Genomic DNA, 24,717 nt, shown 5'->3' with positions numbered 1-24,717 from the left:
ATAGACAAAACGAACTGGGTGCCAGTGCTTCTAAGAAGCGGTGACGTCTTTGGAAGGAAGCAACGCAAACAAAGACACAGAGCTTGAAAGGGGCATCACACCCTGAGTGCGGTGAGGACTCCTGTGCACAGTGATGGGGGACAGGGTCAAGGTTAGCTCACCTGTCTCTGTGCTACTTTCTGCGGTAGTGATTCTCTTGAGGCTGAGGGTTTCACAGTGACTGTCCCCAACCATGGTGCCCAGCAATCGCTGGGCATTCGTTCAGATGGTCTTTCTGTCTAGGACTTGCTCCGCCCACTCCTCTGCTCTCATATAGATAGGGACCTGTCACAGTTCTCTATCCTCCTCCTACAGGGCGTGGCCGCTCACTCTCTTCGCGGGCTTCCCTGGTACATTTTGGAGCATGTGCGCATGCGTCGCGTGTCCATGCAGAGGCCAGGAGCCACCCCTCCTTCTCTCCTTGTCTGTCTGTCCCAGCTTATCGTCATGAACCCCCTAGCCTCTAGCTCAGACACTTTGGATGCCACCCCCTCTAGCCTCATACGGCCAGCTGCTAATGTTTATGGAACACTTACTGTAGGGCAGACACCTGTCGGCCCAGTGCATCACAGTGGCTGCTCTATGGCGCTACTGCGCCCGGCCACTGTGCTACCCAGAGGCCAGCTGGGCTAGAGGGAGGTCTGGAGCTGCCTAGAATCATCGGCTTTTTAGGAAGGAGGTGTCAGAGACCAGACCCAGAACCATTGTAGCCGCATAAATCAGGAGCTTCCCAGAGCAGCCCCCACCCCTGGAGCGCGGCGCCTTGACATCCTGCCATTTGTCTGGATGCTCTGCCCTCCCCCAGGCCTGGGCGCTCTCTGATTCCCCATGTACAAGAGAGACAGGGAAGATGAAGGCAGAGATGTGGAAGGGGACCACATGAGGACAGGGGAAGAACCAGAGCAGGGTCTGTCTCTCTTGTGCTGTGAGACGCTGCTGTGGGTGAAGGTAGCCTTTGATTCTGGGATTTCACGACCCTTGAGAGGGGCTGGGGATATAATGCAGTTAGTAGGGTGCCTGCTTCATGGGCATCAACCCTGGGTTTATCTCCAGAACTGTGGAAACACCCACCTGAAACCCCAGCACGTGGAATGTGGAGACAAGAAGACCAGAAGTTCAAGGTCATCCTTGACTACTTACGGAGTTTGAGGCCAGCCTGGGCTACCTGAGACCCTATTTTTTTAAAAAATAGTGTAGGGAGCCAGTGACATGGCTCAAAGGGAAGGACTCTTGTTGCTAAGACTGACAACTTGAGTTCAGTTCCCAGGACACCCCATGATGGAACGAGAGACAGACTCCAGCTGTCCTCTGACTTGCGCACAGGTGCCAAGGCACACATACGCTCTTGCTTGCTTTCACTCTGTCTTTCTCTCTTTGTATGTGTGTGCCCCTCTCATTTATAAAATCAGTAATTCTTTAAGAGAAAAGAAAAGAAAAGGCCCTTAAGAGATTCCTGTGGTCCCCAGTGGACAGCATGCTGATACGTGCAACAGATTACAGAGGCAGGGTATCTGTACTTGCGTGCAGGTGTGTCCACACAAATATGCAGTGTGTGCCATCTTTGCCTGCACATGGATCAGAGAGGGTGGTGACTACATGGCCACTACATCTTATTTGTGGTGTGGAGGAAGCTCATCTTCTCATACACACGCCTGCTCACATATGTGCCCATCAGACATAATCCTCTGCCACATGAATGGAGCAGCATGCAGCCTGTGCCTGGGCCCATCAGACATACTCCTCTGAATATCAGAGGACTATGAATATCAGACAGGCCCATATGAATAGGGACTGCTAGTCCGCCACCAGCCTGCAAGCACAGGCCATACCTCCCGATGAGCACTTAGGGTACTGTGTGTTTCTACTAGGGAGCTAGGGAGACTGGTTTTGGGGGGCACAGTCTGTGTCCCTTCAGGAAGCACAATCTGAGAAAATAAAGCACCCTGAAAAACTGCCAGGGAAGTCTGTAGAGTAGGAGTAATGGCTGCAGAGAGGGGAGCATTGTCCACCAAGGGCTGGAGCTTAGGGGAAGGAGACAGGAAGCTTCCTCCTTAGATTGGGAGGAAGAGAGGCCAGGCAGTGGTGGCACAGGCCTTTAATCCTAGCACAGAGACAGCTGGATCTCTGATTTCAAGGTCAGCCTGGTCGACAGAGTGAGTTCCAGGGCAGCCAGGGATACACAGAGAAATCTGTCTCAAACAAACAAACAAACAAACTGGAGAGACAGCTTGGGTTTAGAGCACTAACTGCTCTTACAGAAGATCTGGGTTCAATTTCTAGCACCTACAGGGAGGCTCTCAACCTTCCATAACTCCGGTTCCAGGGCATTTAATGCCCTCTTCTGGCCTCCACAGGCACCAGCCATGCACATGGCACACAGATATATATGAAGGCAAACATTACTCATAAACATTAATAAATCAAGTAAATGAATCATTTTAAAAAAACAAACAAACAAAAAAAAAACCAGGAGGCACCGTGTCAGGTGTCGTCATGGCTGTCGTCATGGCGCTTGGAGGAGAGCGTAGCAGGCTACCATCTGAATCTAGTTTAGACAGAGAGGGAAAAGCTGGGCCTGTTGGCCCATGCTTGTAATCCCAGAACTCAGGAGGCTGAGGCAGGGGATTGCTCAGTTCTAAACCAGCCTGGGCTACAGAGGAAAACCTTGTTTCCAAACAAAACAAAACAAACAACTAAAATCAAAGAAAGTCCTAGTTTGACCTCCAAGTTCAGAGGAAACCCAAAACAGAGGGGAAGAACTGAGGCCCGGGAGGGAGGGAGGGAGGGAGGGTGACAGTTGAGGTAACAGAGGCAGCCCCCACTCAGAAAGCAGGTTCCTAAGCCTGCTGAGCTCTGTCGGGGGGGGGGGGGCGTACTGTAGCCTAGGGGGTAACAGTCAGGTGAGCACTGCTCAGAGCTGTGAGGGCAGGAGTCAGAGTGGGAAATTGACAGACACGGGAAAGAACCCTCCAGGAGGTAGCATCTGGGTTGAGTTTTGAAGGATGTAGAGGAATTGAGGAGACTGACCAGAGCAGGGAAACTGGTTTCCACATAGCACAGGTAAGGTTGTGCTGGCCCCTGTGTTTGCCGCGACTGAAGTCAGCAGCCAGTCTCGGCTCCAGAGCCTGGGTAGCATGGGGCCGATGGTAGACTATTTCGGGTTCAGTTTCCCAGCTCCCTCCTGGTTCCAGAGCCTCAGTCCAACTCCCTGTTGTTCCACCAGGTCTGTCTTTAGCACCCAGTGTCACCTCTTCCTGTGTGGCTTAGACCAAGGCATGAAGGGCTGTTCCATACCAACTCACAACAGTGGCTGCCTGCCTGGGGCCGGACTGGAAATCCCAGGCGAATGTTTGGGCTTCTATTAGTGGCCAGTGGGGGACACTGAGGATTCTGAGCACATCGACAACTTCATGAATCCAAGACTCACCAGTGAGCTTGACAGATTTAAGAAGTCTTTAGGGGAGTCAGGTGAACAGCCCTGGGCAGCAGTTTGCCTGTGGGAGGGAGTTTAGTAACCAGCTCTGAGGGTGATGGAGAACAGAGGTAGATTCGGACTCTCACAGTGGGAAACTCTCCCTTCAACGGGGTCAAGTTTCCAAGGGCAAGCCACAGCTTAGATGTGTAGGGCAAAGTAGAGCAAGTAGCTCTGTAGCTCTCTTGAGCTGAGTAAGTTGATTCCAGCCCACTGACCCTCCAGGGTTGCAGGGTGCAGTACCCTGCTCTCCTCTGTGCTGGCTTATTGTTTACACCAGGGGGACAAGCAGATGGCAGCCAGGGTGGCAAGCCCTCTCTGGTCTGTCTGAGACCCTGACCTACACCTCAGCTTTAGCCTGGTGGCCATGTGCTGTGTGACTCAGGCACACTTCACCCCACGCCCAGGGCTGTGTGAGGTCACTGGAGGACCACGTACGGGAAGGGGTTAGGGACAGGAGGAGCAGGACTGCGCAAGGGTGAAGAGCAGACCTCTCCCACTCTACCCTTAGCTCGTGTGTGGGACAAACCAACCAGCTAGCAAGGGATGAGGCAGACAGGGAGTACAAAAGGCTTGGAGACAGACAAGAGATTCTAGACCACCCACACCTCTACCTGCCTGCAACAGGATGGGTCTCTGGGCCTTGGCACATCTGGCATTGCCCTTCCCTCCCTGTCTCTGGGAAAAGTCCTGGTCCAAAGGACTGGGATCCAACATGGCCTCCAGTCTGCTTGATTCTTCTCAGTCATTTATCCAATCAGGGGCAATGCTTGGAATTTGTTTTAATATAGTGCTTTATTGTCCTGTAGATTCTGTTTTTTTATTTAGATTTTTAGAATATTATTTTATTATTTATTTACACGTATGTGGAGAGGGGCAGCCATAGAGGGTGTATGGCCCTTTGGAGCTGGAGTTATAGGCAGTTGTGAGCTGCCCCACATGGGTGTTAAAGATTGAACTCAGGCAGGGAGCACTCTTAGCCACTGAGCCATCTCTACAGCTCATTTTATTTTTAAGCAATATATCAGATAGAAGAGTCCACTAAAATAGCGCAAAAATTCAAATGTGCCACAAAGGTCGCCATTTGACCTCATTGTCTTACCATTTTCTTTTCCACTCTTCCGTGTGCTTGCACGTGACACACACGACCACACACACGCTACACATCATGCACATTCATACTGCTTGTTGAAGGACAGGTGCTGAAATGAATCTTCATTCACGTTTTCGTTAAAACAAGGTGTTCTTTCACCTAATTACAATGTAACTCTCAAATGTCAGGAAACAGCATTGCTGCTCTCTAATCTCCAGGTCTCGGTTTGATGAGTCATTAGTTGTCCTACTAACATCCTTACCACAGCGTGGCTTGGCCCTTGTATGATGGCTGCCAGGCTTACATGGGATGCCCTTGACACAGAGGAGGTTATTCGGGATAGTGTTGACATTATTGCTTCTTGTCACCCTCCCTGTCCCCCTAATTCCTCCCCAGGGTCCCCACCATGCCTTTGGGCGCTCCTAAGATCCAGATAGGACTGTAGCTGTGTCCATCTCCTCTCTAGGACATCTAACTCCTGAGGGTGGAGAGTGAGGGTCATTCCCTTCTGGGTTCTGCCAGCTTAGCACAAACCTCACACCTGTGACCTTGAAGAGTCCCCAGCCTTAGCCTCCTGCCACCTGTAGGCCCTGGTCCCAGGTTTCCTGACTAGGTGGCTGTTCTTCATCTGCCTGCCACTCCCTCATATGGGATGTCTGGAGTTGCCTCTAGCCCCGAAATAGCCACGTCCCAAACCTGTGTCACCATCCTGCCCCCACCACTTCCTTGCACATCAATGGTCCCACTGTTCTGGAATGATCTAGGCATGAAGCTTTCGAATTCATGACCCTCATGGCTGGTCATTGGCCACAACAGTCCCGTGTCCGTGTCATCCCCCCCACCCCAAGCCGTCGTTCATATCCACCAACCCCTTCCGAGGACTCTGGTCTGCTCTTTCTTAGACTCTGTTTTGGTCTGAAGTCTGGATGCTTCTGTCCACGTTCTAAATGGCCAACCCCAGCAGAGCACCAGGGGTCATGCTGGGACCCTCCAAGAAACACACAGCATCCCTGGTAGGAAGTGACTTAAAATTCACAAGCATGCCTCACCGCTCCCCCCCCCCCGCCCACCGTGCACCCCAACAAACCTCTTAGCAAGGAACCTTGCTGCACCCTGGAATATGGGGCCCAGGAGTGGTTGGGGACACTGACTACTGTGATTAAACCCAGAGCAGGAAGAAGGAGCCCGAAAGGGTGTGTGAAGGGCATCACACTGAGCGTTGACCTTTCGAGAATGTTCTTGTCTCCCAAGCTCAATCCTGCCCACCATCACCACTGTTCATGCCCCCTGCCCACCTCCACTGTGCCCTGTCCTTGGTCAGACACAGGGTAAGGACCCAATGATACCACACACTGACACCATCCATGCTGTGCACACACACAAGGGGCAGCAGGTGACATTCTTCTGAGATCCGGAGCTTGGCAGAGGACAGTGGAGCTAAGCCTTGAAGAATGAGCAAGAGTCTGTCCAGAGCCAGACCTGGGCAAGGGAAGTAGCGGGCATGGAGTTAGTAGAGACTTGGAAGTGTTTAGGGGCGGTCAAGCTGGGAAAAGTGAGGTGGCCAGATTGGGGGACAGTGAAGCAAGTGCTTGTGGACTAAGGGACTTCAGATCAGAGATGTGTGGCCTCAGGGACCCTTCTTGAGATCCATAATTCCTGTCTTCTAAATGGGGTCAGCTTCTCCAGTCTGGCCTGTGGGAAAGCAAGAGGGTACGGCCTCAGCACTTGCCAGATTACACGGAGCCACAGAAGAAAGGACCTGACCAGGGTGATTGTCTGTCTTTGGGAAAAGCCAGGCAGGTCACTTTCCCGAGTCTACAGAATTGGGGGTGAGGAAGGAAGGGGCTCAAGCCTGGTGCCCCAAGTTCCTCTGGGGAAGACTGGTTGGGTGAAAGGCCTAGCTGCTGGGAATTCTGGGAAAGAGCCACAGTGCCCACGGGGACTCGCCAAAGCAAACCAAGCTGTGCTGGCTCTGCCTCCCTGTGATAGGGGGTGGAGGGGGGGGGGTGTCTGGCCCGGGGGAACGGGAGGAACCGGGTGGCGGATTTGTGTTTCCACTTGATTTCCTCGGTTGTTTTCCAAACGTGGTAGCGGTATCCTGAGGGGCGGGGTGGAGGCGGAGAAGCCACCGGAAGGCGCCATAGCCCCACTGCTGCCTGCCCCCATGTGACTTGGCTGACGACAGTACTGCGTGGAAAGGCCTAGAGGCTTCCGTCCCGGGCTGCTGGACAAGTGGGTGGCGTTGACCAAGGCACTGGGCCCACACGGGCCGCGCCCCGCGTGATCCATTGTCTCCAAGCAGGCTGCCCCACTTGCGTCGACCCTTTGATCCTGTGAGTTAAGAGTGGTCCTGGTGGTGGCTGACTCCCAGTCTCAGAGTCATCCTTGGGACCAGGTCCCTTAACTGGCCTTGGGCGTACATAGCTGCCTCTGTCTCCCTAGCTTCCTCTTCCTGCTCCAGCTCCCCCTAAGCTCTTTCCTACTGCCTGTTTGTGGGTCCACCATTCTGGGTCTTGCTACCTGTCCCACCTGGACACCCCCATTCCCACTAGTGTCTTTCTTGCCTTCTAGGGCTCCAGGCTCTGGTCACTGCCACAGCGGTGGCCTTACCTTTTCCACTCACCCCTGCTTCCTCCGAATTCCTCCCTCTCCTCAGGATCTGCTCGGACACTGTCTGGTTGAGGGGTAGTGGACCAATCCCAGCCTTTTTAAGGCTTCCAGCTACTCCTCTGAGCAGTGGGATTGTTCCAGAAGAACCAACGACCCCTACCCCCACCCAGCTGGGTTGGTAGGAGAAGTGCCTGCGGTAGGGTGGGCAGTGGAGGTGGGAAGGGCTCTCTTCTAATCCTAGTTACTGTCCCCAACCTCACAGCAGCTGTCTGCCTGAGGCATTGCTCTGAGACTCAGTTTCTCCTTCTGAAAAATGAGAAAAACAACGGTACTTTTCCTGTGTGATGGAAATCTGGCTTCCTGGAGAGGTCAGGCCTGTCAGTGATTCTGGATAAAACCACAGAAGCTCGTGTATCTCATAGCCCAGGAAGCAGAGGCCATAGGGCTAATGGGAGTTTTAACAAAAATCAAAGCCACACTGAATTATTTGTATACTTATTTATTTACTTATCGAGACAGTGTCTCACCATGTGCCCCTGACTGGCCTGAAATTCCTGTGTAGACCAGGCTGGCCTCAAACTCACAAAGCTCCACCGGGCGGCCTCCACCTCCTGAGCGCTGGCTGGCATTGAAGGTGTGCTCCACCACACCTGGCTGGGTCACTTATTTTTAGTAGGAACTAGGGCTCATTTGTATGAGCATCAGGCTCTGTAACTAAACTGAGGGTAATCATTAATTATTTAAATTATCTTTTGGTAATGCTCCCTACATGCCAGGCCAGGGTTTAACTGAGGAGCCAGTCTCATCCCTGAAGTTTATTATTTTACTGGGCAATCTCCGAGAAAGCCGCCAGAACGGTCTTCGTTCTACAGATGAGAAAAATAAAGACCTGGCGAGATCAGGACTTGGTCAAGGGAGTGTCTCAGTGGAAGAGTTTACACGAGAATGTAGACAGGGGTCTTCTTACCGCGTGGTCCTCTCTGTCATTCTCCTTCTGTCTCTCCATGCACAGCCTGTAGCAGGAGCCCACCTGCTGGATGGCGTTGTGAATTGTGCGCATGCCTGGACCTCTTCTGTTTCTATCTGCAGCCTTCCCTGCACCGGGCTCTTCTCTTGACACCATCCTAAGGGCTTGAAGTGGACAAGGTACAAGGGTGCCAAGTCGTGGGGCTGCCCAAGGGCCCACAGTGTGTCACTGCCCTGCAGCCACCACCTATAGTGTCAGGCCCTCTGACTCACGGCAGGGACCTTGCATCTTGCTGCGAATGCCCAGGCCTGGTCTGATTGCCCCACAGCTGTTCTCAGCAAGCCCAGCCAGTAGACTTGCTGAGTGACGCTGACCTCAGCTGAGTGACCTCTGTCTGCCCTCTGAGGAATGAATTCATAGTCTCTTGCCCCACCTCCCCTCACACACCACCCCTGCTCCCTGCCACCCCTCTCTGAGACAGGGTCTCCCTATGTAGCTCTGGCTGTGCTGGAACTTACATAGACCAGGCTGGCCTCGAACCCGGACGGATCCTCCTGCCTCTGCCTCCCGAGTGCAGGAATGAAGGGCATGTGCCTGATGCCTGACTGAATTCTCTTTTTTAATGGACCACAAATCTGTTGAGTGGCTGTGGCTGTACACACAGACACGGAAAGCTTCAGGAGGCCAGCGGCCAGCCTGACTGAGTGGAAGCCCTGCAGTCAAACTCTGCTTTTGTGGGCCATTTGTAGCAAGGTACCACAGCAAGATGAGACTTGTGGGGGGCTGTCCCTAGAAACAGCCCAAAGGAGAGTCTTCATGCTAGGTAGCCAAGGCATAGGTTGTAGATGAGGTTTGTCCTCTAGAGGTGCTGTTCAGGGGCCTGTCACCCACCCACCTGTGACCAGGGAGTTCACCTTACACACCTAGCAGGAACAGTTCCCACTCTTGGCACTTAGTAGGTATTATGTAAACATTAACTGCAAGAATTGGATGATAGTGGGGCAGCCACCTAAGAAGGAGGGGCCTGTGGAAGTTATCTCCAAAGGTGTAGCAAAGTCCTTTGGGGTCTCCAGCTTCTATGCCTGAGACCCCCTATGACGCCATACCCATGGACAGCCAGGGTCCTTGTCTCAATGCAGCACAGACTACACCAACCCCCCCCATCCCCCACCCCTGCCACTCCAAGCCTTGGTGGACCCCTGACATCAACCCTTTCTTTAGCCTTCACAGCTGGGCTCCTGACCCTCAGTGTTTGACTTCTCCTGCCCCATTGGCCCCTGCCTGCTCCTAAGCTCAGCAACACATTCCCTTTTGGGGCCTTGGCATGTGATCTCTCTGTCTAGAACATTCTTCTACACATCTTCCTTCTTTCATTCGGAATCTTAGTCCGATGTCACACTCTTCTCGTGGTGCCCCCTTCCTCTCTTCCCTCCCCCTTTCCTCTTCCTCCACCACCTTTTTCTTGACAGGGCCTGGCACTTTCTCTGTAGCCCAGGCTGGTCTAGAACTTGAGATTCTCCTAGCGCAGCCTTGGGAGTCCTGGGATCATGGGCATGTGCCATTGCAGCTGCAGCGATTCTGTTTCTCATGGGCCCCTCCCTCCCGGTTCGCCCAGATGTCAGCTCATGGGTTTATTGTCAATCTCCCTCTCGTGAATGTTGACTGCAAGGGCAAAGACAGGCCATTTCTCCATGGCTATAGCCCCTGGGCTGGAACAGCGCTGAGGACACAGCCGAGTTCCATCATTGTTTGAAGAAGTTAGGAAGGAGGAGGGGGGAGGGAGGGAGGAAGGAAATTGAAGGGACAGAGGAAGGCATAAAGGAAAGACTGGGAATGGAGGAGGAAGGTAAAGAGAAAGGGGAGGAGGGGGAGAGGACGCAAAGGCATCTTTTAGTGTCCCCTGCCCTGTTCTAGAAGCCTGAGCACCAAGACTAGTACATAGAAGGTGGGGCAGCAGGGAAAAGCTGGGCTGGGAATAAAGAAATTCAATTAGATTTGAAGAACTTCCTATATGACAAAACAGAGCAAAGATGGGAGGCACTTTGTCAAGGAGAGATAGCTTCCCCGCAGTGGCCTTGGAACTGGGTAGACCAGCCATGGGACCTGAACCCAGAAGATGTCAGGAATCAGGGGGTTCCCCCAGAGGGCAGGTGAGGCCCTGAACTTGAAGGCCTTCCTCATGGCTCATCCGGCCAGGCCTAGGCAGGTAGAAGCCCGTCTATGGCTCGTCCCCAGGCCAGAGGCAGCTGGGATTTGGCCAAGCGGCCATGTTGGGAGTCTGGTTCTGACTACAGGACAGGGCTGGGAGACAGGAAGTCCCACTGCTCTGGACCCCATAGGCCCCTCCAGCTCCTGCCTCTCCCTGCCTCCCACAGTGGCCTCAGGCCCTTGTGCCCGCGCCCATGGGGTTAAATCTCTCCCTGTCTCTCTCTGCTCCAAGTTGTTTTCCAAGCGAGGCAGAGAATGGTTCTCTTGTTACCAACATGGCTTCTGGGCATTGGGTAATGCGCTCCCTCTTCTCCCTGCGCAGTGTCACAAAGGGACCTTTTGTTCCTCTCCCGGCCCCTCTCTCTGGCTCTTCTCTGCCCCCCACCCACCCCAACTCCCTCCTCCCCACGCCTCCTGCCCTACTCTGCTGCACCCCTGGGCTGCAGGAGTGACCGTGGCCTGGCCGTGCTGCCCTCCCTCTTCCAGGGCGCCTAGGGAGGAGAAAGGACCTTGGCGGCCGCGGCGGCCATTTTGAAAACTGCCCTTCTAGGCTGTCCGCGGCTTCTCTGAGGCTGCCAGGGCTGGAGAAGTTGCTCTGGGAGTGCCTAGGGCTCAACTGATGTCCTGTGGCCCACTTTCTGCCTCCAGGTTGAAAAGGGACTCTCCTCTCCCAAGCTTCCAGCCCAGGCTGCGGCTCTGCACTGAGACAAGACACCTTTCAGTCAGCCATCTCCCTTCGTCTACACAGCGGCCTCCTGGGGCGAGGAAGTTGCTGTCCTGGGAGGTGGAGACTAGGGCTCAAGTGGGGGGAGTGTTGGTGTCAAGGCCTCGGTATGTAGGTGCTGCGGTTGGGGCCAAGGCACAGGTGTGTCCCAGCAGACCCCTCTAGAGAGAGCAATGCGCACACAGGGTCTGGCCTCTAGAGAGGGCCAAAACCAAATTCCCCAGAACTTTACGGAATGAAACAGACTGTCTGAGATGGGGAGTGTGACAGTGAATGAAGCATCTGCTCTCTGGGAAGCTTGGGCCACTGTCCCCTCCCACAGCACTTTTTAAATGAGGAAACTGAGTCACAGGGAAGCTACACAGTTGGGTCTTGGATCTCACCTCTACTGACTCCAGTTCACTTGTTTTGTCTTTCAGGACCACTGCCTGCCCACCCCAAAAGAGCCTAGTGCCTGGAAGGAGAGGGACAGGAACACTTAGGTGGATTAGAATCCCAGAGGCCGTGGCTCTGAGGAGGCTGGGCTCAGCGGCCAGACTCACTGACTGCTCCATCTCTCCCACCCGCATGGACAGAGCGTGTTCACAGGCTGGGAGTATGTGTGTCCCTCTGTCTCTGCTCTGCTGGGCTTGCGTCCTAGGAAGGCAGAGGCAGCCGCGAACTTGAGGACTCGGCGGGATAGGTGGTGAGGGGCTCTGGGAGAGTGGGGAGGGAGTTGAACAACTGTGGCCCTCAAAGAGAAGGGCTGTGAGTCAGGATGGCTGGACACACTGAGGGATCCTACTTCTGTCTGGAAGTTGAGGGTGAAAAGCTTCCTGGAGGAGGCACTAGAGATGAGCTCCAAATGAAGGCTGAGGTAAGAAGCATGGAGGAGCTGCTACTGGGGGGAGGCAGGCAAGGAGGTGGTGCATGGTGTGTGGGAGGGAGGAGTCCCATAGCCCATATATGCCCTAGTGGAGCGTGGAAAATGAGGGGTGCCGTGTGAACCCAGAGGACTGACAGTGGCTACTGAGAAGACGCTTGGATCTTGAGGGCAGAGGGAAGCTCTGTGTGTGTGTGTGTGTGTGTGTATGTGTGTGTGTGTGTGTGTGTGTATGTGTGTGTGTGCGTGTGTGTGTGTGTGTGCGTGCGTGCGCGTGTGTGTGTGTGTGTGTGTGTGTGACACAGTCTGTCTATGTAGCCCTCACTGCCCTGGAACTCTATATAGGCCAGGCTGGCGTCCAGCTCACAAGCACCTGCCTGCCTCTGCCTCAGTCCTGGGATTAAAGGCGTGTGCCACCAGCCCTAACTACTCACTGAGCTTATAGAGTCAGATTTATTCTGTGTTCTAGAAAGTTCTCTGCCCTGTTGGCTAGGTCTGTGCCAGGCTGGGTTACTGTCGGGCCTCCAGCACCTAGCACAGTGCCCAGCTGATGTTAAAGCTTTTGAATCAGTGGGTGGTTTGGGCGGCGTCCATGGAGGCAATGGCTCTCTCTAGCTGTGGCACTGAGGCCTCAGTCTCCTCCTGGGTAAAATGGGGTGATAGGTGCCTGCCTGGTGGGCATGTTGCAGTGGTTGGAGAAACGTGGCAGGATTACCTCCGTGGACTGTGTATGGCCAGCACTCCGGTGTGGGGTCTTCTTTGGGGGAATGTGGAGGCTGGGACCCTGGTTGGGGCAACAGAGATCATGCCGACAGTGATGGTCGCCAAGGCGTAAGGTCTTCACATAGCCCCCAAACAAGCCAGGAAGGAGAAGGTTGCTTTTCCTGTCACATCATCCAGGCAGATGAGGCTCAGGTAGGAAGCTGACTTGCCCAAGGCACCTCCACCTCTGAGTGGTGGGTGGAGGGTCACTGGATGCCAGCTCGTACCACCTCAAGGATAGGGATGGGTGAGACTAGAAGATACTGTGGGGACCAATGGACCAGATGGTGGGGGGCAGGCACAAGACAGGAAGGGATCAAGAACAGCCCACCCCCTATGTTTTTGGTAGGTAAATCACGCCATTTCATAGCAAGACAAAACAGTTTGAGTACTGTAAGCATGTATGTGAGGAGATGCTATGAGGTCTGGGGGGCAGGGGTGGTCTCACAGCTTGGGACTGGGAAAAGAGTGGGGCAAGGTGAAGGCCCCCCCATCCTAGGGCAAGGCTAGGGAGAAAGTTGCAGATCCCCTGGGCGTGGAGAAAGGAGGGAAGGAGGATGCTGCTGGCTTGTCCTCCTGCCACAGGGGGTCATAGAGGTCAGGTGACCAGCAATGTGACCTGGAAAGACAGGAGAGATGCTTCAGAGAGAAGGACCTGGGCAATGGACCGTTCCCAGAGCAGAGGTGGATGTATTTGAGAAAAAGGACTTGCTAATGGTACCTGGGCCAACACCTTGGACACAAGAGGGGGATGGAGGACCACAGTCTAGGAGCATTGTTCTCTACAGGGTGAGAGAAAGGAGGGGTAGGGAAGGAGAGATACTGATGGTGCACGGAGGAGGGCCTGACCATGAAGTGGCTTGGAGGGGACGATCACCCAGCAGGCAGGAGAGTCAGGGAGGGAGGGTCTGGAGACAGGAGCCATCTGATGGTGGGGGAGGGGAACTGAAGGCTCTGCTCAGTGGCATTTCCACACTGCAGTTGGAGGCGGCTGCATAGAGCTTGGGGTACCCTGCGAGCTGGCATCTCCAGATCTAGAGAGGGAAGAAGGGTACATAGAGTTTGGGGTGCCCTGCGGGCTGGCATCTCCAGGAGTTGCTGAGCTGCCTTTTCCCTTCTCAGTGCTGGCCACATTCCCAGCCTGGGAGCAATGAACCTGTCCTACACCCATGCCGTTCCGGATGTTTTTGCAGAGGTGCCCCACCTTGTCATGGACAGCTGTCATCACCTCACAGTGTGGGCATCAAGGAGAGCAAGGGCTAGGCAGCTTCAGAGGGATCGGGTGGTCTCCTGCCACATCCCTTTGTGTGAACCTTTTCACTCTTCCCCCAAAGGGCTGCAAAGCTGTCGCCTGCCAAAACATGGTGCCGTAGCACATAGTAGAAATGTTTGCCTTGTCTGCTCTTGGCAGAGTTCAAAGCCTACTCATGAAGCCACCTTACCCAACACAATATTCCTGACAGGGAGAGAACAGGGCCCCCTGCTGGTCCACAGGGGAGGGGTCGTTTTCCCCTGCTATCCAAACAGGACACTTCATCGTCAGGGAACCGCTATGAGCCTCCCAGACCACTCGTACCGTTTGCCATAGACATCAATCATCCTTACTGCTCGGTTCCCAGGACTGGAGCAGCAGCACAGGAGAGCAGCCAGGCACACAGGAGCAGGAGGGCCCAGGATCCAGGGGTCGTTGTTGAGTTAACCTTACTTGTCTCAACTTTTGCAGGTTCTCTTCATGAGGGGCTGCAGGGTCGCCATGTGACCAACAGGACACACCTGCCACAACTGCAAGGCAGGTCTGCTTCCCAAAGGACCACGTGCCAGTCCGGTCTCTGTGGTGTCTTGGTTCACAAAGAGGCTGCACTCGACAACACTCTGTTAAAGATGTGTCTGTATAAATCTATGCCTGGAGACGCTGTTGCAGTGTGTGTGATAACAAAAGCCGGCTGTGACCTTAACAGTCAAGAGCCCAGGACGGGAACCCAAGGCAGATCACGTTCACATAACAGCGCGTTGTAGTGGTGGAAAAATGACATTCCTGTAGGATTTTTAATGTTGTAGAGAAGTGTCTATGGTGTGAAACCCAGCACATTTGCAGATATGTGCATTCAGGTAGCTTCAACCAGGAGCAGTGAGGTCAAAGCCAACAGTGAGCCCTGCACGAATCCACTGCATTTAAACACGTGGAGAGAGAAAACAGGACAGGTTGGGGAGATGACTCAATTGGTGATGTGCTTGCCGTGCAAACCTGAGGTCCTGAATTTAATTCCCAAAGCCCACATGAGAAGGCCAGGCGTGATATCACATGCTTGCAATTCTCGACACTGGAAAACAGAACCCAGGCAGAGCCCCACGGGCAGCCGGCCTAGAAAACTTGTCAGGTTCTAGGCCAGTAAGAGTCCCTGTCTTAGATAAGGACTGGCTCCACAATGTTGTCCTCCAGCCTCCGTATGCATGTACGCACGAGTTCCCCAGGGAAGGTGGGAGATTGCACAGACATGCTTATACACATGAAAACATTTTCCAGAATGTAATAGAGGGCTGGAGAGATGGGTCAGTGAGGTACTTGCTGCTTTTGCAGAGGACCGGAGTTTGATTTCCAGTACTTGTTTTGGGAGGCTCACAGTCACCTGTTACTCCACTCTGGCCTCTTTGCACACCCACTGATGGAGGAGGGTTATATAAACACACACATAAACATCTTTTTTTTTTAAAAAAATAAAAATCTGGAACGACAAGAGAAAAAAATTGAACCTTTATTCTTGGGATTATGGAATTTAGTGAGTTTTTTTATCTATTGATTTACTATTCTTTGAGGCAGGGTCTCACTACGTAGCTCTGGCCAGGCTGGAACTGTGTGTAGACCTGACTCTGGCCTTCATCTTTTGGTAATCCTCCTGCTTCTGCCTCTTGAGGGCTAGGATTACAGTTGTATGTCACTATGCTCAATTGAGTTTACTTATTTTCTAACTGCACTTTATTCTATTGTGTGTGTGTGTGTGTGACTCCTAACGCGTGAGCCCCTTGAGAGTGATGAGCATCACATCTCCTTCTCCTTTGCTTCCCTGGCACCAGTGCCAGCCTGGCATATGGAATAGGAAGTCACAGGACCATGGTCATGTTACTGACCATGGAAGTTGTACCTCAGTTTCCCCAAGAGCTAGGCATTACCAGACCAATCTTGAGGACCCTGTTGTCCAGAAGATGGACGTAACTGGTGTGGGGCAGCCTGGTTGTGTGTGTGTGGGGGGGCTGCTGGGGCTAGATAAGTCCCTGGCTGCCTCCCTCACCGGACCCTGATCCCTGCCACATCCCGGCAGTCCACGATGGTGGGGAATTAACTGGCATCTGCAGACAGAGGAGGTGGGGGGCTATATCTGAGGCCTCAGCAAAGCAGACCCCACCAGAGAAGATGGCCTGGTGTCCTCACTGTGTATAATGACCTGATGGCAATTAAAGGCCAGCAGGGACTCCTCCCTCCAAGAAGGATGGATGGGAAAGGGGAGGGGCTCCCCTGGGGCTAGGAATGCTTAGATGCTGCCACTGACAAGTTGAGCTATCCACAGCCCTGAGCACAATATGGTCATTAACCCCTGACCCTGGCCCCTACTTAGCCACTTCCTCTGCAGGAGGAGGGAGGGAGGGATTTCATCATGATGCTCTTTTCAGTGGGGTTTGGGGGTCACAGTTCCCTCGCTCGCTCTCTGTAGGCGCCTCTGGAGCTCGGGTCTCAGGCTCTCTAGCTCCACAGCTACTTCAGATTCGAGCAGGAGAGAGCATCTCACTCTTTGGCACCCTCAGGAGCATCCATGGGCCAAGTGCTTCAAGCCAGAGCAGTGCGAGGGAAAATGGACAGAGACAGACGGGGAGGCCTAGATAAAGGCTGCCCTTGTCCCCTCCACAGAGTGTTCAAAGGCACACAGAGAACAAGCCTGCTAGGAAATGGGTCCTACTCAAACATTAGTACATTAGCACTCCTAAATAAGTCCCAGCAGCACAGACCCAGCCAGGCAGAATAGCATGTACACATCCTAGAAATGCGAGCCTGGTGGAATACTTGGAATCTGTCTACACAATTTGTCAGTGAATGAACAAATTTAGGAGATAGTCCCAAGGCTATCTCAGCCCTGGAGACACATTTCAGCAACTCCCTGGGGTGAGCGGTCTTAGACCCACAGGGTTGGGGGTGGGGAAGGAGCCTCGGAGCTAAGTAAGATCGTTGCTGAAGCCTAGCACAGTTTCCAAAGGGGCAGGAGACCCATCCCTTAAAATCATACTCGCTGCATTCACCACTCATCCAAGTGTCCGTTCGTGTTGCATCTGAGCTCCCAGCCAAGGCAGTTGGCTATACAGTAAACTTCCAGACAAAGCAGTGTAGGGATTGAAAAGGAGGATGCAAAGTGACATTAAAGAGCCACAGTTGCCTACACAAAACCCCAAAGTAATTCACAGACAAATAACTAGAAAATGAGATTTACACAGGAAACACATCTATCAAAGCAGTATAAAAGACTAACTGTGACGGGAAAGATGGCTCAGCATGTAAAGGCTTCTACTTCAGACCCCAGAATATGAATGGTAGAAGAAAAGACTCTCATGGCTTACCCTTTGACCTCCATACCTGGGCCTGTGCATGCTTAAGTGCTCGTGCACACACACACACACACACACACACACACACACACACACACACACACAGACTCGCACATGGCAGTTTAAAAAAAAAAATTTGTGTATGAGTGTTTGCCCTTGAATGTGTATCAAGCCTGTGCCTGGTGCCCTCAGAGGCCAGAAGAGGGTGTTGGATCCCTTGGGACTGGAGTTACAATGGATGTGAGTCACTGTGAGGGTCCTGGAAATTGAACTCTAGTGACCACTGACTGAGCCCTCCTGCCAGCCTGCTAATGTTTTGTTTTGTTAATTGCAAAGCCAGGCTTAGTGGCACACACCTGCAACCCCAGCACTCAAGAGATGGGAGCATTGACAGGAGAGATGACTCAGGGGGTAAGAGCTCTGTCTGCTCCTCCAGAGGACCTGGGTTTGATTTCCGGCACCCACATGAGCTCACAACTGTAACTTAAGTCTTAGGGATCTGATGCCTTCTTCTGGTCTCCATGGACATTGCACAGACATATAACATGCAAGCAAGACATCCAGACACATAAGATTTAAAATGAGGAGAAAAAGAAAAAAAAAAAAAAAGAGGCAGAAGCATGAGGATTGTTGAAAGTCTAGGGTAGACTGGTCTACATAGCTCTTGGGCTGTATAGTGAGAGAGTGTATTTTCTAAAATAAAAGCACAAATCAAAACAACAACAAAACCATGAACTGCAGCTCCAGCAAGAGTAAAGGAAGCCAGCTACGACAGGGCACACATTAAATTATTCCTGTTTTTTGAAATTCCACAGCAACAACTCTGAGGTCACGAGCGGAGAAGGACTGGGGAGAGCTGGGGGAAGAGAGCCAGGAAGTGAATGTAGGCAGGGAAATATTTGACGGGGGTGGGGGGTGGGGGAGGCATGGTAAAAATATTTTGGAATTAAACACTGGCAAAGCTTGTGTGACCTTGCAAAGGCCCAAACAACACTGGATGGACGCAGTAGACAGTTAAAGTGGCGGCGGCTGTGTGGTGTGTGTATCATATTCAAATTTTAAAATGATTGCACACAACATCAAAGCCAACAGAATAAAATTCTCCACCTTCATTTCTTACCTCCTTCATTCTTTGGGGGTTTTTGTTTGTCTGTTTGTTTGGTTTTTTTGTTTTTGTTTTTTTTTTCTTTTTAGATAGGGTCTTACCATGTAGTTCTGGCTATGCTAGAACTCACAGAGATCCACCTGCCTCTGCTTCCTGAGTGCTGGGATTAAAGGCGTGCACCACCGCTCTGCTGGCTTGTATTTTTTTGAAATAGGGTTTTGGGTTTTTTGGGGGGGTTTTTTCAAGACAGGGTTTCTCTGTGTAGCTTTGGTGCCTATCCTGGAACTCACTTTGTAGACCAAGCTGGCCTCAAACTCATAAAGATTCACCTGCCTCTGCCTCCCTAGTGCTGGGATTAAAGGCGTGTGCCACCACCACCTGGCTAAATAGGGTTTTTACTATGTAGTCCAGAGTGACTTCACATTCATAATCCTCCTGTCTCAGCTTCCTGAAAATGGGGATTGCAGATGTCTGTCAGCCTGGCTGAATCTAAAAAATATGGTTTATAAATCTTCCACTTATAATAACATAATATAATAAAAGATTTACAGTGTTACTGAAAAAAATTGTTTAGCGGTTTCTTTTAAAAATTAAAACTTTGGGGTGGGTGAGAGGACTCGGTGGAGAGCAGTTTCCACAAAAGCTTGAGAACCTGAATGTGATCCCTGGGTCCCATGGTGGAAAGAGATCCTATTCCTTAACACTATTCCCTGACCTCCATGAGTGAGCCTGCACACACACACACCACACACATTAAATAAAATTCTGGAAGTAAGTAAGATAATAAACCATACTCACTGCAGGGCCCAGGGAGAGCATCCCAGGTATTTGTTGAGAGAAATGCATGCACAGAAACACGGAGCAGTTTGCACGTCAGGAAACTAGCTGGAGAGGTTTAAACGTGAATGCTGGAGTCTGGCACAGTGTTCCCGCGCCTTTGATCTCAGCACTAGGGGAAGCAGAGGCAGATGAGTCTCTGCGAGCTCCAGGCTGACCAGGGCTATATGGTGAGACCTTGTTTGGGCTGAGGAGATGGCTGATCAGTAAATTGTTTGCTGTGCTCAAGTTCCCAGAAACCAAGTTTAAAAAATGGCAATAAAGCCGGGTGGTAGTGGCACACACCTTTAATGCCAGCACTCAGGAGACAGAGGCAGGTGCATCTCCATCCCCAGCACCACACAGACCAGATATGATGCTGCCTGCTTGTCATCAAAGGGCTTGGGGGGTAGTGATAGGAGGCTATCGAGTCTATGGAGTCTCACTATGGAGAGTTCTGACCAGTCTGGCCTATTTGAGACCTTGTCATCAAAACAAAACAAAACAAAACCAGTACTGGGGAGATGGCTAGGCAATTGAAGGCACATACTGCTCTCGCAGAGGACTTGAGTTTGGTTCTCAGCACCTATGTTGAGTAAGAGTCTGGAACTTCAGGTCCATAGGACCTGATGCTCTGGCCTCCAAGGGCATCTGCATTTGTGCCCACATACCCCTCCCCCATATACATAGTTAAAAAATTGGTGCCCCTATAGGGGAGAAGCACAGAGCTGACAGGGGTGACTGGAAATAGGGTGTAAGAGGAGTCATTGATGAAATCTGGCTTCCTGGCTAGTTTTCAAAATTGTGCATGTTTGAGACTTTCCTTAAAGAATGAAAGAGAGCTAGGCAGTGATGGCACACTCAGGTGACAGAGGCAGAGGGATCTCTGTGAGTTCAAGGCCAGCCTGATACACACAGTGAGCTCCAGGACAGCCGGGACTACACAGAGAAACCCTGTCAAAAAATAAAAAATAAAAAAATAAAAAGACAAAGCAAACAAACAAACAAACAAAGAGATAGACAGACAAAAAGAGAGGGGGGGGAAAGAGGAAAGGGAAGACCCAAATCAATGCCCAGTAACTCACAAGGCGAGTCAAGATGCCCACTTCTTCCTGACTGCATCTACATTCAGTTCAATACAATCACGGGGACCAGCAAGAGCCCCAGACACCAAGCTTAGGAGTGGAGCTTTGCCCACCGAGCACCCAGCCTTAGCCAAGGGTGCCACTTCAGGGCTCCCTGAAGCACAGCTGGACCCTGAGACCGAGAGGAGAGCACAAGGCTGCACCTGGGGGACACCGCAGGACACTGACAAGGAACTGGTCACATCCATCTCCACCTGTCATTCCTGGGGCCTTCTTGTGTGGCTGCACTCACTCGAGCATCCCAAGCTATATGTCACTCGAGGTCACAGCCTGAAAGAGGGCCCAAGTTCTTCTGGCTTCAGTCCTAGGCTCTTTCCAAAGTGGACCCCCAAGCCAGATGGCTGATTCTGAATCTCTGGTGCACTGTGGGGTGCCGAGCATCTGCATGGGTAATAACTTCCCACTAGAATTTGGAAGAGGCAGGGAGAGAGGAGGAAGGAAGAGGGAGAAAAGACACAGAGAGAGGGAGAGGAAGGGAGGGAGACCTAGTCCTCAGTGGCCAGTAGGGTCGGGGAACAATCAGACACTGTCTCTCTACTCCCCGCCCCCAGGCTGCCATGGCTTTCATCACTGACCTAACCCAGAGGGCAGAGTGCTGGGGGGGGGGGCGTGCAGAGGGCAGGGGCAAGTCAGAGGTCAGCCTTTGCATGCTGAGCTGGGCCGGTGGTTGGAGGGACTCCGGTCCCCTCTGAGGTGTACATCCCACTGCTGGCCTAGTCAGCTGACTGAAGGCAGTGGCCGAACAGAAAGGGTTGCCAAAGTTGTTGGATCAGGACAGTTGCTCATTTAGCCAAACAGATCTTTGTGGAATGCCAGCCATGAGCTTCCCACTGTGCTAGGAGTTGGGGATGGAGGGTGATTGGTTAGGCTAGGCTCCGGGCTCTGGGAGCTTACAATATGGTAGAAGGTAGCAGAGAGAGAGAGAGCTGGTCAGTAAGCAGAGATACGCCAACTTCACACCCCCTCATATGAGCACACAGTGGCCCTGCTGGCCTCCTGAGGTTATCTCATGTCATCCCCCAAAAGGTATTGATGTGCAATTAGCACAGGGGTCTCTGCCAGCTGCTCCCTCCCTGGCATCTCCAGCGTCTCCTCGGAGACTGTTTGAATAGATCCGGTCACCTACTCCACCATGTTCATCTTGGAATTCGCTGATTTTCTCCCATCTCGCCTGCCATTCCCACTTGCTCTTACGAACTTGTCAGCAGCAGGCTCCACTGTCTCTTTCACTGTCCTCTTGGCTACACTTGGCAAGTGCTCAATAAATATTTGTAAAATGAAGTTAGGAATGAGTGAGTGGGTCCGACCCACCCTTGACATTTTGACCTTCACTGTGACCCTTCCATGCCATGTAGGCCTTGTTCTGGGCACAGCAGCAGCTCAGGAGTACAGGATCAGGCAGAGCCTGGCATCCTAATGACCAGCCTCACCAATGTGCATTTACTGCAGACTCTCAGCCCTGAGTCAGCAGGCTGACACCGATGATGCCTATTTTGGAGGCAGTACTGAAATTAGCCACCAGGTGGCAGCACTTCCCCGGGAAAAGGATGTGTGAAGGTAAGTAGCTCCGGGGATTGAATCTCTAGCAGGGAACCACAGAGGTGCAATCTTGGCGGACCGAGGCCTAGAAATGGGGCTACAGCTTGCACATGGTCGCAAGCTTTAAGTGGCATGACTGAGATAGAAGAGAGGTTAGTATGTTTGGAGAGAATGGGGAACGGGGTCTGTACGTGGGGGAATAAACTGGAAGGCGGGGCCTGAAATGAGTGGTTATCCTCGCTCTGGTTCAAACTTCAGGAGCCCAGCGGCCCTTGAGGAAGGGCCTAGAAGTCTCTAGGAGCTCTCTGCTGAGCACTCTGCATGCGGGGCTTGCCCTGTGCTCTCATGAGACACCATTCCCAGCTGCCTATCTCTCCTACCACATGGATTCTCTGAAGTCAGACATTGTATCCCAGCCTGCCTCTAGACATATTTATCCTCTTCTCTTCCTCTGCTGGCACAGAGCACGTCCTGTAGATAGCACCTCCTCCAAGAAACTTGCCCTGGTTAGAGCATTCCTCTGGACCCACACAGCACCCTGCTCTACAGGGATGGGACGGCCCCTGTTCAGGAGTGTTGGTGCCCTCAACAGCCCTGCCTGGTATTTAGACTTGGCATTCTGGGCCTCTGACATCTTTAGAGAACACTCACAGAATTGTGCTAATGCATCCTACAGGATCCCTCTGCAGGTCCGAGAAGAGTCCACGGGTCTGAATTCAGGACACGTCCCAGATGAGCCACACACAGAAGCATAAGAGCTGTAAGGCCCACCGGAGGCATGGTCAGCTCCACCCTTTGAAACAGTTAGCCTACATTGTTTTCCTGTGAAGCAATGTGAAGCCTCTGCTATCTGTGTGACAGAGCTCACTCACAAAACACATTCACATTTCACCGGCCTTTATGGCTGTCTGGGGAGGGCGGTCACTCTGTAGGCACCCAAGGCATGTAGGGAAATGGCGGCTGCCTAAGGTTCCCAGGGAAATGAATGGTGGGGCTTGGACTTCTGTTGTTCATCTGGGGGCTGGAAAGGTGGATTTGATGCAAATTCTGGGCTGGAGGATGTTTTCTTGAGCCCAGTTCAGTAGCCAACATTAACTTGTGACTCCAGCCTTATGGAGGATACTACTGCCATCCTGGTCACTTCTCCCTGAAGATGTCCAGCCCTCTGGACCTTCTGAGGCCACCCCAATCATCTCCTGGTCCCATAGAGAACCATGTCACTATCTACAAGCATTTTACACCCAGCCAGATGTGTGTCAGTGACTTGCCCCCAATTCCCTGCTATAAATGGCAGAGCCTGGGTATGAACTAGGGTTGTGTCGGGGAGAAAGGCTGAGGAAGCCCTCAGTTGGATCCCTGGCTCCACCTCAACTGGGCAAGCAGCGCTGAGGATGGGAGGCAGGAGGTTGGAACGTGCAGGGCATTCTCAGGTAGTGAACTTGGGCTTCATGAGACCTTATCTCAAAAACAAACCACCAGCCTTGAAGATAGAGCTTGGTGAAACGGTGAAACCACTCCTGAGACCGACCACATGTGATAAGGGGAAGGTACCTCTCCAAGCCCATTCCCCATTTGTACAGGGTAGCTGCCAGGACTTGTTTTGCTTTCATGGGGGGGTGAAGATGAGCCAGGCTTCTGACAGTGATCCAAGCTGCAGAGTGTGGACACGGGAAGGTGGATGCCGTGGTGGCATTCAACACACCTGCTGAGACTCAGCTCTCACCCCCTGTAAGCAATGGGAAGGCCTCCATAGGACAGGTGGATAGTTATCCCATACCCTAGCAAGGGTTTCTGTGAACACCAAGGCCAACAGAGCAGTATCAATCCAAGAGAGGCAAGATGGCCGTTTGGTTCAACATCTTGAACAACTCAGTGGCTGGTGTTGGTGCAAACTCTTGGGTCTGCCCCTGAGTTTATTTTTGGCATATGTAAGCAGAGCACAATTCAGTACAGTTTCTGGGTGATAATTAACTCAGCCATGTGCACATCAAAGCTTGAGGCATGACTCCACCGGAACTCTATAAAGTACAAGTGATATCTTCCGTAGAGATGCCTTCTATAGATCAGCTGAGAAAACAAGCCCAAGATAAGGGCCCGGGGAGGTGTCCAGTGTGATCTCAGCCATGCACATAGTGCAAAGGTCACCAAGCAATTAACTGCCTCCGTTCCCAGCCTTCTGGGCAGAAAATGGGTTGTACATCTCTCCCTTTGAAGAAGCAGCCCTGCGTGTTTAATATTCCTGGCTCCCCTAGTGCTTGCCTGTGAGCACAAGGACTCCATGCCTCCGCGATGCACCCCCTAACAGCTGGATAAGGACACTACTCCCACTCTGCTTGTATGAGGTGGGTGCCAGCACTGTGGTCCTAGCAGGGCCTTTCTCCTCCAGCGAACTTATTTGGCATGACAACTGGCAGCAGGCGTCGGTAGGCAGATGGGATTGGCCTCCCATGCTGGGAAGCTTTGATGCTGTTTGTTGAGCCTCAGGGACATGGGGGCTGTACCTTTATTAGGACTCCAGGGCCGTCAGGATTAAGAAAGGAGGTTCGGTATGAGGGATCTTTTGTCAAAACACCTCAGAAACTACTGAACGCTAATAGTATGTTTGTGGGGAAACCGAGGTACATACGGGAAAGACGAACCAAATCTGCCCTTTAAAAGCCCACTGAATTTACCTCTTGTGGCTTCGAGTTTAGCTCAAATGTTCAAAGGACCCCAAACTGGAGGTAGGGGTTTCAGGACCAAGGTCTGGTTCTTACACCAACTGTGAAGCATCTCCGAACAAAGT

General features: G+C 52.3%; 1 long non-coding RNA gene across 2 annotated transcripts in view; it reads left to right on the top strand.

The window, feature by feature from the left end:
• LOC125413416 (uncharacterized) overlaps window positions 1-18,170 on the top strand; it is a 54,418-nt gene extending 36,248 nt beyond the window's left edge. Inside the window, exons 1-3 of one of the 2 annotated variants that reach the window (XR_014997879.2) lie at window positions 10,866-11,173; window positions 11,533-11,969; window positions 14,461-18,170. This is a non-coding gene — a long non-coding RNA (uncharacterized LOC125413416). Of the gene's footprint in view, window positions 1-10,865; window positions 11,174-11,532; window positions 11,970-14,460 lie in introns of those variants that run through there. The other variant, XR_015735637.1, reaches the window with a different exon arrangement.
• The last annotated feature ends 6,547 nt before the right edge of the window (window positions 18,171-24,717 follow it).

The sequence above is a fragment of the Myodes glareolus genome, chromosome 19, assembly GCF_982192425.1.
Source record: "Myodes glareolus chromosome 19, mMyoGla1.1, whole genome shotgun sequence".
Classification (NCBI taxonomy): Eukaryota; Metazoa; Chordata; class Mammalia; order Rodentia; family Cricetidae; genus Myodes; species Myodes glareolus.
This window is presented reverse-complemented; position numbering and strand designations above follow the sequence as displayed.